Raw genomic sequence first — 18,326 nt, forward strand, 5'->3', positions numbered from 1 at the left:
GCACATAGTCATTCATGTGACAAAATGCTCCTACCCAGAAAACTAGAACACCTTCATTTTCTATGGAGAGAATTTTTTGTAAGGAGAAGCCATCAAGCCTACAGTCAGGAATGATACATGCAGATACAGGGATACAACCCCAGTGAGAACTAGGTTCAGGGGGAAGAGGCTCATCTCTTACAATTAATTTGGGAGGGGAACATATGAGAGAATGCTCCTTCCCTTCCTCCAAACCAGATGCTCATGAGTACCAGACACTATAGCAATAATTTTGGGCCCCCTAGAAGAAAGCTGTTGATCTTCTCAATGGTTCCTTTCTATCTTAAAACATAGGCAACTGCTGTAGTGGCAATATACAGTCTGTCATGGATTATGATCCTATAAAGGACACTGCATCCTCTGCTTTTGCATGTCTCCTACCATACCCTGAGATTGCATGTCTCCTACCATACCAGGGGTGCCCATTAACACTTTTATAAACAGGACAGTTCAAGCAACACATAAAAAAACAACAACACTGAAAACAAATTATTTTGTTTTGGATTATTAACTCATTGCTCACAAAACTAACAGAAAGACCTGTAGAAGCCCAACAGAATATCAGAGATTCCCTGAGAATCTCTACAGTACAAACAGAAGGTGGGAGGCATTTGGAAAGCCCAGCAGAACCAGTACCACTGTGGAATTGAAAACCCAGCAGGATTAGGATCAAGTCAGCATATCTCTGCAGTAGAAAATGAATGCCCAGCAGAACCCAGTGCCAGTCACATTGCAAGTTTAAAGGAACTAATCTCAATGCACAGACTAACAGCACATCCAAGCAAGGGTGCAAGCTCTGTGCAAGAAAATGGGAAGGGAGCACAAAGGAACACTGGTGGGGTGGGGGGCTTGAAACTGACAAAGACTGGTTTGAAACTGATGAGAGTGTTTTCAGGGCTGAAGAATCCCCGCTGTTGGTTTGAAGTTTGGTAAATATTTTGTTTGTGTGTAGACTGGAAATGCATTGCTTCATCAACTGGCATCGTAACAGTGGAATCAACACATCTAGGGCTGCCACCTAGCCCAGTGATCTGGGTTTTGTTCAGAGCTTGTTTAAACCATTAACTGGCCTCGATTCCAAGCTTTCATTTACATTCTAAAATAAGCATTTAGTCCTTTTAGACCAACACAGAAGACAAAAACATACACTGTTCTGCCCAATCATTTAGTGGGAACCAAGTCCTGTTCCTGCCCTCAGTTGCTCCAGCTAAAGAGGAAAATATGAGCCATGACTGACATGCTTGCTACTTCTTTTCCTGCTGCACATCTGCTTGAACCAATCCTGGCAGGAACAAATGGCAGGTCAAAAGATGCTTCATCTGATCTGCCTCCAACTTTTTTGTATGGGAGTGGAGGCAAAGCAATGAGTAGACAAGGCCAGAATTAACATGCCCGATTGGCATAATTAGCAGGTAATTTGCATAATACATCAATTCAGCTGGAAGGACTAATGTCAACCCACAGCTGCATTCTGAAGTGGTAGAGTCCAAGGAAGGCTGTATGACACAGTTTTTGGAACCACTAAGCATTTCAGCAAAGAAATTAAAAGACGCTTGCTCCTGGGGAGGAAAGCTATGGCAAATCTAGACAGCATCCTAAAAAGCAGAGAAATCACCCTGCCAACAAAAGTGTGTCTAGTCAAGGCTATGGTCTTCCCAGTTGCAATGTATGGCTGTGAAAGTTGGACCATAAGGAAGGCCGAGCGTCAAAGAATTGAGCCTTTTGAACTCTGGTGCTGTAGATGACTCTTGAGAGTCCCTTGGACTGCAAGGCGAACAAACTGGTCAGTCCTAGAGGAGATCAGCCCTGACTGCTCCTTAGAAGGCCAGATCCTGAAGATGAAACTCAAGTACTTTGGCCACCTCATGAGAAGGAAGGACTCCCTGGATAAGAGCTTAATGCTGGGAGCGATTGAGGGCAAAAGAAGAAGGGGACGACAGAGAATGAGGTGGCTGGATGGAGTCACTGAAGCAGTCGGTGCAAACTTAAATGGACCCTGGGGAATGGTAGAAGACACAAAGGACTGGAGGATCATTGTCCATGGGGTCGCGATGGGTCGGACACGACTTCGCACCTAACAACAACAACAAGCATTTCAAGTAATGCACCTTTTCAAAGTAAGCCTCAGAATCCAAACCCCTCACAAAGACTCATTAGAATGCTGTTGGAGTTATTCTCAGGCATGATCGATGTCATCATTGTGAAAAGAGCAGTTACACTGTTTCTTAACATGATGAATGGCCTAAAGCCAAGAACGCAATGCATTAAAGAACTCAGAATAACAATAGAGTTGTTGGTTTTTAATGCATACATATGGAAGTCTCCACTTTCTTGATGCAATGACAGAGACTGACAGCTCAATTGAACTTAATGGAAGAAAATCTACACGCACAAAAGTGCTCCTTCTTTATCACTCTGACAGGCCAATTAGTGTGAAAGACTCAACAGCTTTCCATCAAATGGCTTGAACTTACAAGAACTCAGAAGGGTTACTCTGTCTGGCAGAAGAACTTTTCAGCAAATAGGCAGGGTTTTGCAATGGTTAGTGTGACAGAATAAAATCCTAGCAAGACCCAGGTTCAAATCCCCTCCCCTGCTGTGAACATCACTGGTGATTACTGTTTCTTAGCCTCCTCTTTCTCACAGGGTTGTTGTGAAGATGAAATGGAGTAGGAAATCATGCATGCCTCTCCTGAGCACCTGAATGGGACAGATACATAGCTAATATGGTCAGTGAATACAGCAAATGGCCAAAAAATGTAGGGAAATATTGCGGGTTTTTTCCTAACAAAGGAAGGGAAAAGAAACAGACAATGAGGGGAGTACAAATGCTAAATCATTAACTCAATGAAGAAAGAACTGGAGATTTTCAGCCAAATGAAGACTGGCATAATTAGATTAAATGCCTTATGGAGAATCATTGACTCATATAAAGGTTGCCAAATCACAGGAGCACAAGAAAAGGAACTTCACGGCTGCTGCCTTGCTAAGCTTTGCAGTTTTTGCTGAATTACAGACTACCATGTCGCAATTGTACCTGCATGTGTGCATGAGTGTACTATGCCAATAAAGGTACTGTGACTCTCTCTCTCTCTCTCCATAATCTACATCACAGGGTTGTTGTGAGGATGAAAGAGGAGTGGAGAGTGACAGAAGCCACTCTGAGTTCCATTGGGAAGGAAGGTGGTGGCATTAATTAAGTCACTATATAGGCATTAATAAGTAGCTGCTTGTGATTTGTTGGGCAGGACCTCAATCTCAGTCCCCCGTCCCCCCTCCCGTCCTTCACCCATGACAGATGAGCATCAGAATGTTGAAGTTCTCCTGGACTATAAAATGCTGCCCTTTGCAAACACCTAAAGTCACCTAATGGTTGAGTTACTTCTCTGTCCTCTCAAAGCCTGCTAGTACTTTTTATTGTTCTAGGGCTCCTCACAATGCTACTTATCTACCTGTATCGGCTATTTAAGGTCCAGGACCAAAGTGAACATGATGGCATTAGTGGGCCTGACCAGTGGACACCGCCACCATTTTAGAAAGATTTTAAAAATGCCTCAAAAAGAGCTGTATTTTTCTACCCTGCTTTTTACTCCCCAAAGGAGTCTCAAAGCAGTTTACAATCACTTTCTCTTCTCCTCCCCCCAACAAACACCCTGTGAGGTAGGTGAGGCTGAGAGAACTCTGAGAGAACCATGAATGGCCCAGGGTCACCCAGCTGGCTGCATGTGGAGAAGTGGGGAATCGAACCCAGCTCTCCAGATTAGAGGCCACTGCTCTTACTACATCAAACTGGATCTTGACATTCAAATCCCAATCGTGACCACATGATTGCTATAACAGTCCTCAGTCCGGCCTCAGACAAGATCAAAATATGCTTGTTGTTTAATTTATCCACTGTATTTAGGGTTTCCAACTGTGACTTGGGAAATCCCTGGAGATTTGGGGTTTTTTGCTTGGGAAAGGTGGAATTTGGAAGGGAGAGAGCGTAGCGGTGAGGTGATGCCCCTCAATCTCTATGGTAGAGCACAGGATCCTCCCATTGAAGTAGCAGAGGAGGCACAATAGACGGAGCTGCCGACAAAAGACCGCCGCCCGGGGGAGGCCCCGCCGCCCGAGGGAGCCCCACGAGAGAGTAAGTGCCTAGCGCCCACTGTATTACTCATACAGCGGGCTTGATTACTAGTACAATCATAGAGTTGGAAGGGGCCACACAGGCGATCTAGTCCAACACCCTGCTCAACGCAGGATCAGCCCAAAGCATCCTAAAGCAATGCATCCTCATCCTCTTGAGAGAACAAGTGCAGGAGGAGGGAAAGTTATCAAAACAAACAGTGGCACACCAAACACAGGAGGGTATTAAATGGAAGGCTGTTACACATAGGAAGAGAAGCTCTGCCCAATTGATACTCAGCAATCATTTCAAGGATCTGCCTGAAGATGTTGATTCAGGAGCACAGGAGCATGAGCAATTCCCCACAAAGAGCAAACCCCTATGAAGACCAGGAAACAAGTCACAGGCCCCCACAGGTAAGAGTTCTAGGACTTCTCCCAAGGGTCGAAAGAAATGGGTAGTAGTAATTGGAGATTGCTGAGAGGCGTAGAGGCTGATGTAGACCAGACTTGTTGTCTTGAGAGGTCTGCTGCCTACCTGGTGCACACATCAAGGATGTCACAGAATGGCTGGAAAGGCTCATCAAGCCCACAGATCATTACCCCTTCCTTCTCATCCATGTAGGAACAAATAATGCTGCCCAGCACAGCATGGAACGTATTAAGAAAGACTTTGTGGATCTGGGGGAAAAGGTAATGGACCAGCACAAATTGTGTTTTCATCAGTCCTTCCTGTAAGTGGTCGTGGCTTAGGAAGAGAGAGAAAAATCATGCAAGGAAATGACTGGCTACGTCACTGGTGTCATCAGGAAAGGTCTGGATTTCTGAATCATCGTCTATGATGTCAATATGAGGGGCTATTATCAGGAGATGGTGTGCACCTTACAAGGGACGGAAAAAGTATTTTTGGGAGAACCCTTGCACACCTGGTGAAGAGGGCTTTAAACTAAACACAAAGGGGGGATGAGACGTAAATTCAGAACTTGGTGTGATGGCAAGAACTGAAGATGGGAAGCTTGCAAAGCTAAAGGGAACGGCACATAACCAGGAACTACTAACTTGCAAGGAAGTTCAAAAGCCAAAACCATGGGGCACACGTAGGATGGATTATGATGTCTCTACACTAATGCACAGAGTATGGGAAACAAGCAGGAGGAACTCGTAGTCCTAAAAGAGGAAGAGGGTTATGACCTAATAGGAATCACAGAAACTTGGTGGGATATTACAATTGGAATATTAGAATTGAGGGGTACAATCTATTCAAAAGGGACAGACAAGTAAAGAAGGGGGGAGGTGTAGCAATATATGTTAAGAATCTTTATACTTGTGAAGAAATACAGGTAACTGAGCATGAAAGTTCAGTTGAGTGTATTTGGGTGAATATAAAAGGAGTAGGAAAGGAGAGTGGTATTCTTGTGGGGGTCTGCTATAGAGGTAGCAGAAATGGTAGCAGCACTGCCTTGTGCTGTGCTTCCCTCTACCCAAAGGCAGGCTTCCTTCTAAGCTGCTGATTATGGCCCACTATTTAAATTATGGATCAATGCTCTGAGCTTGAGGATCCAATTATGTTCTGACACTTTCTGTTTGATGGCAGAAAGTACTGCAATATGTAAACTTAGAAGACACCCGCATAGATGTATCAGAATTGCTCCTGCCCACCGGGCAACCTACCCAAGACTTTAATACAATGTCCCATGTATTCCAGTTAAAATGAAGGAAGTGAAATTTTAAAAGCACCTAGTCACCACAATATGGAACAGCTAATTTCATCAGCTTATTCCTTGTCTTTTCACAAGGCAGACTGACAGTGTTTTAAAGGTCCCCTAAAATGTACTTTTAAAAGCCATGACTACCTATTACTGGACCAACGCCTGTTCAGAAAATGTAAATTTCAGACTTTCACCAAAGTATTCATCAGGCAAACAACAATCAGACACCAACTGTTTCCGCACTAGTGATACTGTTCAGATTCGCATTTTTAAAAGGTTGACTGTTTCATCTGTTTCCGCACTGAATTCTTCTTTGTCAGACACAGCCCTGAATTCCTCTTCTCACTTGCCCCACAGCAAAGGAATCCCCAGAAAAATCAGATTTCATCTTTTCAAGCGGGGACTAATGGGGTCTAATTTGGGGCTGTTCATTGCGGAAATGCACGCACTTGGGGTTTTTTGGGCACACCCAACATTTTGAGTTGTTTGTCACTGTCCTCACTCCCCCTTCCTTCCTTCCTTCCTCCTTGCTCGATTCTGAAAAATCTGCCTCTAAAAAAAAAAAAAGGAAATGTGATCCTGTTACAATGCTGTTTCTAACTTTTAAAAAAGCAGTCTTGCACAGCAGTGTTATAAATTTATAGCCCAGTCTTTAAAAAAATTACATTAGGAAACTTTGGGGAAAGGGGGAAGGTGCTCAAAGGTGCAGAATGTTGAGATTAAGGGGCTCAATAAAAATAAAGGCTCAAGCAGCCACCATTTTGCAAAAAAACACATTTTATAACTATTTTTATGTCTTGGACACATTCAAGATCTGTGTGTAAAGTATCTATTTGTGTTGAGTGGCCATGAGAGCTATTTAGCAATGGCACCTTCCTACAAGGACAATTATCTGGGAGTATATATTTTTGCTACAAAAATACAAACCAACTTTGGGAAAACAAATATACACTTGCCACAAATACACATTATATGATATATGAGACATTTTAACTGCTGACAAAATTACTTTGCAAATATAAGCCACACAAAGTTAATTTTGCATATGTGACTATATAGGAAACAGCTCCTAAGTGCTTCCTTTGCTGTACTCCTTTGCAACTTCCCCACAGTTTCAAAAGTGATTTGCTAGAAGGCTGCGGTTCAAGAAAACCAGGGGTTTTCAGTCCATGGGCTGGGATGCTCAGGTAATGTACAGAACTCCACTTGCTGGGTCATGGGCATAAAGATGCCATAATTTCTGGCTGCTTTATGGTAGGAGGAGCAGCCTGGAGCTCTGGAGCCTCACTCCTCCAACAAGACTATGTCATGGAGGAACCCTTGCCTCTTGCCACCAGGAAGCAGGGCGCCAAGGAGAAATGGAACACCCGGAAGAAGGACTCCAGGACCAGAGACTCCAGAGACACAGTGGAACGTCAGCCAGCGAAGAAAAGGAAGCTGCTCCAGCAGCGCTTGCCCACAGCCCAGACTGTGGTGATGCACATTCCACGGCTCCAGATCGTGTGCCTGGAGAGAGAACACGGAGGTGCTCCAAGCATTGGAAGCCAAGACTGGGGAACATTGTGGGAATCAGGTGGGGATGATGAGCCCCGCAGGAGAGTGAGTACCTTCATGCCCACGTTCTCATTCATGTTTCCTGGCCAACGAGAAAGCCATGGGTATCCTGGAGCCCTCTGTGCAAGCCCCAAGTAAGCGTTCTCCCTGAAGCCGCCACAAGGGTCACCGCTTGACCAAGAGGGCGCCGCTCACATGGTCCACTGCCGCTACCCCCCTCCCCCAAATTACCGGTTTCACAATCATGCAGTGGTGATCAAGGCTGGGAGGACTCCGATCCTGAGTCCAGTCCGGACCATGGAGCAGGCCCTTCGCACACATCAGAGGGGGAAGGGAGGTGGAGGCCCTGCAAAGCTCAGTGGCAATACGTCCCAGCTGAGGATGAAGAGGAACAGACATTCCTGGAGTTCCTGCAGTGGAGGCAGTTTAGAGGCCAGGAAGGCCAGAATCCTTGCCGCCTCCAGGAACTCCCTTGAGCCACATGTCCATTAAACTTGCTTATCTGCCAAGCCTTGCCAGGTGGGCTGGGCCCATGGTCACTATGACTCTGAGCCTTCAATGGAAGATGAGCCTAGACTCCCAGATACAAGGGGGGGGGGCATCTGCCTCTAGGCAAAGTTCTCATGACACCAACAGGTGGTGTGAAAGCAGTCCAAGAGCAACCAGCGAGGTTCATTCCACTGCATCTTTGTCAGAAGTACTCTCAGACAAAGAAGAAGGGGAACTCTTAGGTGAGGAGGTCGCTGATACAGCAGATATCTTTACTAGACTCTTTCAGGCAGAACACCTACAACGTAGCCTGCCCAAGGTGATATTCACCCTCAAGTATGAAATGGAGTTGCAACAGGAACCACGCTTAAAGGCCTCAGCCAATCTGGATGCTAGAGGCTTAAAGAGGCCTTTGCCAGTCCAAAACCGTCCTTCCCTTTCCAGATACTTTCAAGGACATCCTGAAACTGGTCCATCCTGGGCCTTGGAAATTCCCTCAGTTCTATAGCCAAGCAGCTCAATACCCTTACTGATGACACCATGGAGGACCTCAAAGTCCCACTCGTCGACGCCCCTGTGGTGGCTCTCCATTCTGGAGCAATACTGCCAAAAGACACAGACAATCCCATAAAAGATTATGTGGACAAGAAAAATGAGCATGCCCTCAAGAAAAACTATGAGGCTTCATCCATGGCGATTAGAGCTTTGGTGGTCCAGTCCAACTTTACCAGGGCTATCATGATCTGGATGGATATCATGCTCAAATCACCTGAGTTCTCAGGTCCCTCAGTGAGGCAGGTGGTTACAAAGATTAAGAGGGCAGATGCAGATCCATCATAAAATATTATTCAATTTTGTGCCAGGGCCTAGGCAGCCAATGTGACGGTCCACTGCAATATTTGGCTCAAGCATTGGAGGGTGGACCACACCTCCAATAACACAGCATCAGCATCCAGGTTCTCTGGCCGTTTCTTATTTGGAGAGTCAAACTTGGACAAGGTTTTGGTGGAAACCAAGGAGAAGAAGAAAGCCACTGCAGCTTCTTCAGTTTCCAACCACGACAGAAACAGCTGATTTGTTCCTATGGCATGCCAGGAAGATCCAGAGACTCCAGGGACTTCTGGAATTTCCACTACTACAAGTTCAGGCCAAAGTTCAACCCACGTCAAATGCGGCCCTCTAGACAAGACAAAGGACAACAGGCCAGGAAGCACACTGCCTGACTCCCTGATGGGGAGTGTAACCTAAGCAGTCTGGATGACTTTGCCCCATGAAGAGAAGAAACCTTCAAGGCGAGTCCAATGTTTTGTTCCTGACCCATCTCACTTACTAGCCTGCTATTTTTGGCAGCAGCTTCCCACAATTTTTCCCAAACTTGTGGCTAAGTGGAAATGCCAAGGATCAAGCCTTGGACCTAGTGTATGCAAAGTACTTGCTCTACTGCAGTGCTGGGGTTCTTAGCTCAAGACTGGAAAGCACCAGAATACCCACCGGGCAAGGGAGGAGGGGGAGGCATCTTGCTGACAACAGCATGATATCATTGGTTAAACCATAGAGTTTTGGGGGACTGCTAAATCAATGCCGGATGTGTTGATGTCACTTGCAAGTTGAGATGGAAATGACACGGGGAAAAAACATGTAATTATACAAATAAAATCCGAATAGATAATTTCTTAATCTCATTTTTACTTGACATTTTTTATCTTATATGTTGCCACAAGTTTCTGTACAGAATTTGTTCTGCAAGGGTGCTTCAATGCTTGCATGCTGATTTTAATCTATATATTGTTTAATATCTTACAGCAAAACAGCCTGAAATAGCATGGCAAGACTGTTTGTTCTATTTTGTCCTCACCCGGATGGTTTTTCTTTACCTATCCTTTTTCGCTTTACCTGGATTATTTTTTGACCACTTATCATCCATGCTATGAACTTTAATGTGTATGCCTTTGGGCAATGTGTAAGAAGATAAAAACAAGACTGGGAAATGATCTATTCAGGTTCTATTTGCACCATTACAGTTTTCCTTTTCTGATGTCCTTCTAATACTGTGTACCCTCCTTTTTGTATACTGAGATGACACAGTGGCATAGAGATTACACTAAACACCACCACCACCACCACCACTCCATACACATTTCCCAAACTGTCTAGAGCCAGTTTGGTGCAGTGGTTAGAAGTGCGGACTTCTAATCTGGCATGCCGGGTTCGATTCTGCGCTCCCCCACATGCAGCCAGCTGGGTGACCTTGGGCTCGCCACGGCACTGATAAAATTGTTCTGACCGGGCAGTAATATCAGGGCTCTCTCAGCCTCACCCACTTCACAGGGTGTCTGCTGTGGGGAGAGGAATGAGAAGGCGACTGTAAGCCGCTTTGAGCCTCCTTCGGGTAGGGAAAAGCGGCATATAAGAACCAACTCTTCTTCTTCTTCTTCTAGGTGAGCAGCGGCAGGAAGGTCCTACAGGGGATGAGAAATTTCCCGCCAAAGCAGAAGACCTGACAACTTTGCGCTGTGTTGCAATTTGTCCCAAGAGATCTGGCAAAGCCGTTCTTACATTCCGACTGGGAAGAAAGCAGACAAATTGACTTGCCGCAGTGCCAGAGCAAAGCCTTCTCCCCAAGCCCATTCTGCACGTGGAGCTATAGCCTGGTTTAATGCACCAGCAATGAATCAGTGCATCCACTAAAGAAGGTGTCCCCACCCCCCACCTTTCATTGTGGTCCTGACAGTACGCCTCCCGTCAATATCCCTTGGACTGCCAACGTATATTTTGCAGAGCACAAAGCACTCGTCATGCTGTGCAAGCCACTCACGCTGCTCGCAGGCCTTTATATAAAAAACAAAAAATAGTAACAAAGCCCCCTCCCCTCCCTCTTCTTTCCCACTGTATAATATTGGACCAAAAAGAACAGGGACAGGAATTATGTAATTGTCATTGCTAACCTTTTCACATAAAGAAAGGGCTAACAGGCTAGAAAACAAGGAAGGATTCTTCTTCAGCTACAAATTGTACCACCTATACCCAGGGACCTTGGTTTGTAAGCAAGTGGATGAAAAACAAGCCCCTGTGCAGCATTGTTGTCCTAGCATGTGTGCAGGGCCACAAGCTGTGGGAGAATAGAGACGGGAGAGGAAGACTGCAGAGTGTGGAGCCAGCACGGCACATCATGACTCAGAGAGGCACATCAGAACAAAGAGAAACCACTTCTAGCAATGACAAAAATCCTGCAGTGTTGATCTTGTTTTGCAAGACATTAGAGGAGAAAAAAATATATTGCAGGAGCTGGCATGCCAGTTGGCTCACCTGTCAGATATTGCCAGTTGACTGCTTTTCATTTGACACTAGACATAAAAATATAAGAAGAATCTTGCTGGAACATCCCAGTGGTCCATCTAATACAACATCCTTTCTCACCCAGCAGCCAGCCAGTTCACCCAGACAGCCAACAACAGGGCATATAGGCCAAGGGCCATCCCCTGACGTCTCTTCCTGGCACAAATACACAGAGGAGGTTCCCTTCAGTCATCATGGCCAGCAGCCATCAGTAGATTTCACCTCCATGAATCTGTCTAATCCACCTTTAAAATTATTTGTGCCTGTGGCCATCACTACACCCTCTGGCAGCAAATCCCACATTTTAATGACTCACTAAAAGGTATTTTCTTTAGTTCATCCTGAATAAACTGCCCATCAACTTCATTGGATGACCTTGAAAAAGTTCTCTCTGTCCACTCTCTGTACTCTGTGCACATCATGTCCTCCCTTATTTCATTCTTTTTCTTTCTAATTGATACGTGTCCTGTGAAGCTAGGATGTCCTGGGGTACACAGTAGCCTTCTTCTTTTCAATTTCATCATGTTTCATTCTTACATTGGATGGAGTGAAGGCTGCATGCCCCCAAGCCTTTCCGCCACAGAGCTCAAACCTACACCCAGGGCAAAGCTTCTCCTGCTGGCTTCCTACCATGACCACGAAAATCCACAGAGAGAAGGCAAGTTTGCTTTCTAAGAGTTACTGCTACTTTGCTGGTTTCTGTTTGCAGTAATGTCTGGCCACTCTGCCACACAACACTACAGCGCTCTTACTTAGCAGCTTCTTCGCATCTGTATTAATTGAAAGATTACCTCTGAGTAACGAAACAATAGAGTCAGATATTGCTCCCCTTCTTAATCTCCGGCTGCATGGAACTAGGCGACGTGGTGTCAGCAGAAGCTGCAGATGTTGCAGAGACTGAGATACAGAGGAAGCTGAAAAAGGATCTTCACCAAAAGGACCTACAATTAATGGAATGCAGTGCTGATATTCCTCATTGCAAAGGTTTAAAGCAGGGGTAGTCAAACTGCGGCCCTCCAGATGTCCATGGACTCCAATTCCCAGGAGCCCCCTGCCAGCATTTGCTGGCAGGGGGCTCCTGGGAATTGGAGTCCATGGACATCTGGAGGGCCGCAGTTTGACTACCCCTGGTTTAAAGCATTTAAACATCCGGAAGGAGTTCCTGACAGACAGAGCAGTTTCTCAGTGGAATAGGCTACCTCAGGATGTGGTGAGTTTACCATCTTTGGACATTTTTAAACAGAGGCTGGATTGCTATTCCTGCTTGTTAAAAGTTCCTCAACCTACTGCAGAGGCTATTTTAGGATTTCAGGTTGGTGATGCCAGAGTTTAAAAAGCCCACTCACCAGTGCAAGTCAGTTTCCATCAAACAGAAACCAGAGCAGAGGCTGCCAAGACATCGTTCTGCCATTCCTGGATGACTGCGGCACGAGGAGAGAGGAGGAAAAGGAGGAGTGCTGGGAGAAATCGACTATGACTTCAACACCTCTGAGTTCTGAATTGTTCTTTTTGAAACAGAAAGCCAATGGCCACAACATGTCTCTTTGCACCATCAGTCTGAAAGCACCGATGGTCCCAAAACTGGGGGGGGGGGGGAGAAATTTAACACCCAAAGCTGTTAAATTGTGTTCTCACAGCTGCAGCATGGTAGAAAGGGGATGCTGAAGATGTCAGAGAGCAGTTCATGCAGCACACCGGGTTGGCAATACACACCCAGAGCTTTCTTCTCGGGGGGAAAGAGCAAAGGAGACAGACCTCAGATGCATAAAGCTCAAATGTAATGATTGAAAAGAGCAGCAGCTCATACAGACTCTCAACAAATAGTTTCCACACAGGGCAAGGAGACAGGGCTGTTTCATCACACGGGTGATCCAGGAGACGGCTGGATCTACCAGACTAGTGGGAGGAGGGCACAATATAGGGAATGTGGTGGCTTGGTCTCTCAGAGGCCCTTAGGCTGTCATGGGAGGAGGGCAAGTTGGAGTGGCTGAGTCACTTGAACTGGCTTTGTGAGGTGACCAGTTCTGCTGGATCTCTACACTGGGATGGAACAGGTACCATCCCCAACCAGAGGCTAAAATGGGATTGAATTAGGTACCATCCCCAACCAGAGGCTACACTGGGATTGAATAAATAAGGTAAGATACCCAACCAGTGGCCTCATTGGGATTGAATGAATTAGGTACCATCCCCAACCAGAGGCCTCATTGGGATTGAATGAATTAGGTACCATCCCCAGCCAGAGGCTACACTGGGATTGAATGCATTAGGTACCATCCCCAACCAGAAGCCTCATTGGGATTGAATGAATTAGGTACCATCCCCAACCAGAGGCTACACTGGGATTGAATGAATTAGGTACCATCCCCAACCAGAGGCTACACTGGGATTGAATAAATAAGGTAAGATCCCCAACCAGAAGCCTCATTGGGATTGAATGCATTAGGTACCATCCCCAGCAAGAGGCCTCATTGGGATTGAATGAATTAGGTACCATCCCCAACCAGAGGCTACACTGGGATTGATACCATCCCCAGCCAGGTACCATCCCCAGCCAGAGGCTACCTGAAGACAGCCAGTCCTCCTTGAACAGCAACCCATGCACAGAGGCCACAGATAACTTCCTTTGCGGGATGCAGTGGATAGTTTGTTTTACGAAATATATATCATGCCTGCAGCTCTGCTGCTACTGCTGCCACTGCCTCAGCCTCTGGAGGACTCGTCTGCTCGTGCCGGCCCCACCGCGAACATCTGTGCCTGTGCCACCAGCGCCATTGCTGTCAGAGCATGCAGCTGAGGACGTGGGGCTGAGTGGCAAGGAGTCAGGGCGGGATTGGTGGGATCCAAGCCCTGGACAGGACGGGCAGCCAGCACACAGCCTGGTGGACACTCTGCCCTTCATCTCGACCTCAAACTGCTCCAGGACTAGGCTTCTCTTTTGCCAGCTGACTGTGCTGGAACTCAGATACTGCCTGAGCACTCGGGTAGGGCAGCACAGTATACAAACATATGACAATCTCGTCCAGCATCCTATCTCACACAGTGGTCGGCCAATTCCTCTGAAGGGCCGACATGGTAAAGAAGAAGATTTAGTTTTTAATACCCCACATTTCACTGCCCAAAGGAGTCTCAAAGCAGCTTAAAATCGCCTTCCTTTCCTCTCCCCACAACAGACACCCTGTCACCTAAGGTGGGGATGAGAGAGTTCTGACAGGACTGCTCAGTACAAGCAGCACTATCAGGTCTGTGATAGTGCCCAAGGTCACCCAGCTGGCTGCAGGTGGAGGAGCAGGGAATCAACCCTGGCTTGCCAGATTAATCACTATAACATGCTGGCATAGAGACTGAGACCTTCCCTGATGTTGCCTCCTGGCTCTGGGATAGAACATGGAGATTTCCCCACAGCCACCATGGCTAGCAACCACAAATAGACCCCACCCTCCATGCATCTATTCATTCCCCCTTTAAAGTTGTGTGTTCCTGTGGCCACCACTACATCCCCTGGCAGCAAATTCCACATGTTAATCTTAGTCTGTGTAAAGATTTCCTTTTGTCTGTTCTGAATCTACCATATATCAGCTTCATTTGATGCCTTTGAATTGTATTTAGGAGTTTCAAAATGTTTGTGCATTAAATGTCATTCCTTATGGCACACTATGAGTTCTTTCCCAACCCCGGCAGAGTTTATGAACCAAAGATCTAATCAGCTGTCGTGTCCTGCAGTTAATTCTGTAACATTCAGTGAATTCCAAAAATCACACTAAGATTTCATAAACATTTGCATTTTCATCAGTTTTGCAGTACAAAACCTTTCAAAATCCATTGCCTGCCAGCAAAAGCACACGATCCTGTTTTTCAAGGCTGGTGAGCTACAGTTTGTCACAAAGAAGTGTAAGGGCCAGAGAGGCTCCAGAGTTAGGTAAACCTTCAGAACACATGAGCACAGTAACGAATCTGAAACAGAGGGGATGTGTTGTATCTATTAAAAAGCAGGCACTGAATTAAATGTTAAGCAGTCTTTGGGTGGACGGGACTCAAGACCTTTGTTCTGTCCGCTCCCGCTTTAGAAATCATTACTAAGACAATTCTTTCTGGTTAAACGGGATTAATTTGGCATAAACCAATATCTTCAAAATTATGAGTTGCCGCACTGATCTCCCTTTCAGCATCCTAGGTCTAGAAAGAAAACATACAGCTTTGTAACTGGATCTCTTGATCTCCCCAGAATGACAGAGGGCAAAAAGAAGATGTTCTGATTGCATTTTCCCAGGAGCTGCCACAAACCATTGCAGCAGACCACTTCTGCAAATCATTTTGCAATTATGCTCAGTATATGCTTCCCTTTGAAAGGCGCCAAGAGGCCAACAAGACCCATTGCATTGTCCCACCTGCTGTAAATACAGCTGATGTTGGAAGGAGGCTATTAATAGCAACTTGCAAAAGAGCAACCAGACCGGGCACTGAGTCTGCTAACGTCATTGCCATGTGAACTCCTGGAGTGGAGGGAAGGGGCTGCAATTTAGGCCACTGGCAAACTCTGAGCTGAGAGATATGGAAAGATATGAAGTGCAAGAAGATTCCCAAGTCAGATTGCTCTGAGTGGCACTGGCTGTCCACAGTCCCTGTCACAAAAGGTCCCTCCTTAAATGCCTGCTCCCTGGGATTCTTGGAACTGACTTTAGGACCACCTGCTTGCAAAACATGTGCTCTGCCACTGAGCCACAGCTCCCCCCCTTACTAGATCACATGTGGGCTCCAAGAGTTATATTTGCTGGTGGGGCCTTGTGAACAGGGATGTTCCAGCCTATAGCTGGACCTATACGCATCTGAAACTGTCTTGTGCAGTCTGGCCAAAGGTACAGCGAGCTCAGTGTTATCTGCCCTGACCAGCTCCAGAAAGTCAGGCCCTGAAAGCTCAATTTATGCTACCTTTGAAGTAAAGATGCCAGGGGGTCAAAACTGGGACCTTCTTCTTTAGCCACAAGTGTTATTAGATCACTCTCTGTGTTATTGCCCTGCTTCTTCAACTGGGAATGTTGAAGATTGAACTTGGGGCCCTTCTGCATACTGTAACCAAACAAAAAGCCTATGTAGCTGCATCCCCCTTGCTAATGCACCACTCTTCTCTTCCCTACTGCTGATTTTAGATTTGTAAGTTCCATGGCTGTATGGACCTATTGATTTATTGTCTTCTGAGACTGTAAAGTGCCCACACCAGACTATCCCAATCTCATCATATTTTGGAAACTAAGTAGGGTGTGCCCTGATAAGTACTTGGATGGGAGACCACCAGGAAAGTCCAGCATGTGCTGGCAGGGGCTCATGATAATTGTAGTCCATGGACATCTGGAGAACCACAGTTTGCCCTATGGTGTCACCATGAGTTGTCAGCAACTTGACAATGATTTCCACCACCTGGATAACTGTACTAGATGACAGAAAGAGCCACACCTAGTGGGCAGTATGGCCAGAAATGTAAACACAATAAATGGAAATTATTATCTGACTAGGAACTTAAGCCCGTTGTACGTTGAAATACAATGGGTGCCAGCATGGTGTGGTGATGGAGTCTTTGGCTTAGAAGTCCTGGGTTTGAAGGGAGGGAGGGGGGAGGGAAGGAGGAGAAAGATGCAGTGGCCGGAACACTGGAGGGAGGGAGGAATAAAGAGAGAAGGGGAGAAAGGAGAAAGAAAGGAAGATAGAAAGGCAGAAGAGAAATGGATGGATGGGAGGGATAAAGGAGATAAAGAGAGGTCTGGATGGATAGAAGGATGGGAGGAAGAAAGGAAGGAAGAAAGATGGGAAGAGAGCAAGCGAGAGGGAGAGAAAGAGGCAGAGGAGAAAGAGACAGAAAGGGGAGAGAGAAATGAAGGAAGGAAGGTGCATTTAAAGGGGATGGGGTAGGAAGGAGGGGGGTGGGGAGGTGAAGGGTCTGCTTAGTGGTTAGGGGCAATTGGTGAGGGGGGGCAGTGGGGGAATGGCGGCTGTTATGAGGGGTGGGAATGGCAGCCGTGGGGCAAAAGTGGCCCACGTTGGGGGGTGGGCGGGTTGGGAGGCCCTTCGCATCTCCCAACTGGTCAGTCCTGGAGCAAGGGGCCAATCGGCAGCCTTGGCCCCGGACTGAAAAGCGGAGGGCCCAGTCGGGAGGTGCTTTGCAATCCTAGTGCCCACCCCCTCAGCCCTTACTGATTTATTTATACTGCTACCGGAGAGGTGTAAAGATTTAGCTACATGGTGTTGATGGGCTTTCTCCAATTTGCAACATGTCTGTGGCTTCCCAAAGTCTTTCAGAGTGTTTTAATCCAATGTTCTGATGACAGAAGTTCAAAACAACATTAAAAAAAAAAGCTGACATCAAAATTATTTACCCCAAGGGCCCTGCTCCACTGCATCATCTGTATTGTCTCCTCATCTCCTAGGCCTCCTCGGCTCCAACTTTATGAGAAGCCAGGGCAGTAATTAACAGGCAATGAAGTAATAAACTGAAGACACAGCATTCATCTCAGCCCAATTAGAGTCATCTCTCAGGCACATGCCCCATGCAAGTTATCATTTACGCAGTAGAGACCCATGGCAGGACGTAAGTAGCTCCCGCTGAACTGACAATATAAAATCTGCCCAGTCTCCAGTCCCTAAAGATGGAGAAATGGTGCTTTTCTGAAACAAAAAGGCATAAAAGTTATTGTTTTTCCGATAAACCGTTAAGGATGGCAGTAATAAAAAGTAATTGGCTTCAGAGAGCCCAGCTAGTAAAACAGTAACTCTTCCAAACAAGTTGAGGAGAATGGTTTTCAGCCACATGTGGGTACCCCTCAAGCATACTGCAGCTCAAGAGCCAGCTAGAGTGAAATCATTGTATGGAATAAGAAAACTTATACATCCTCTTACCTACAAATATTTTTCCAGTGAAAGGTTTCTTTTTATTAAAAAAAAAAAAAAAGCTCAACCAGAGGCAACTCATTAACAAATTAGAAATTTGAACCATCTCTCTCAGATCCTAGTTTGACACCTAAGGTCGCCAGATCTAGGTTGAGTAATACCTGCAGATTTTAAGGGTAGCTTTGTGAAGCGGGGGGGGGGGGGACTTCA

At 46.2% G+C, this 18,326-nt stretch overlaps 1 protein-coding gene across 4 annotated transcripts in view; it reads right to left on the reverse strand.

The window, feature by feature from the left end:
• Positions 1–18,326, reverse strand: part of FGF13 (fibroblast growth factor 13) — a 177,653-nt gene that overhangs the window by 83,128 nt on the left and 76,199 nt on the right. The window lies entirely within an intron of this gene.

This window comes from Paroedura picta, chromosome 13 (assembly GCF_049243985.1).
Source record: "Paroedura picta isolate Pp20150507F chromosome 13, Ppicta_v3.0, whole genome shotgun sequence".
NCBI classification, from domain to species: Eukaryota; Metazoa; Chordata; class Lepidosauria; order Squamata; family Gekkonidae; genus Paroedura; species Paroedura picta.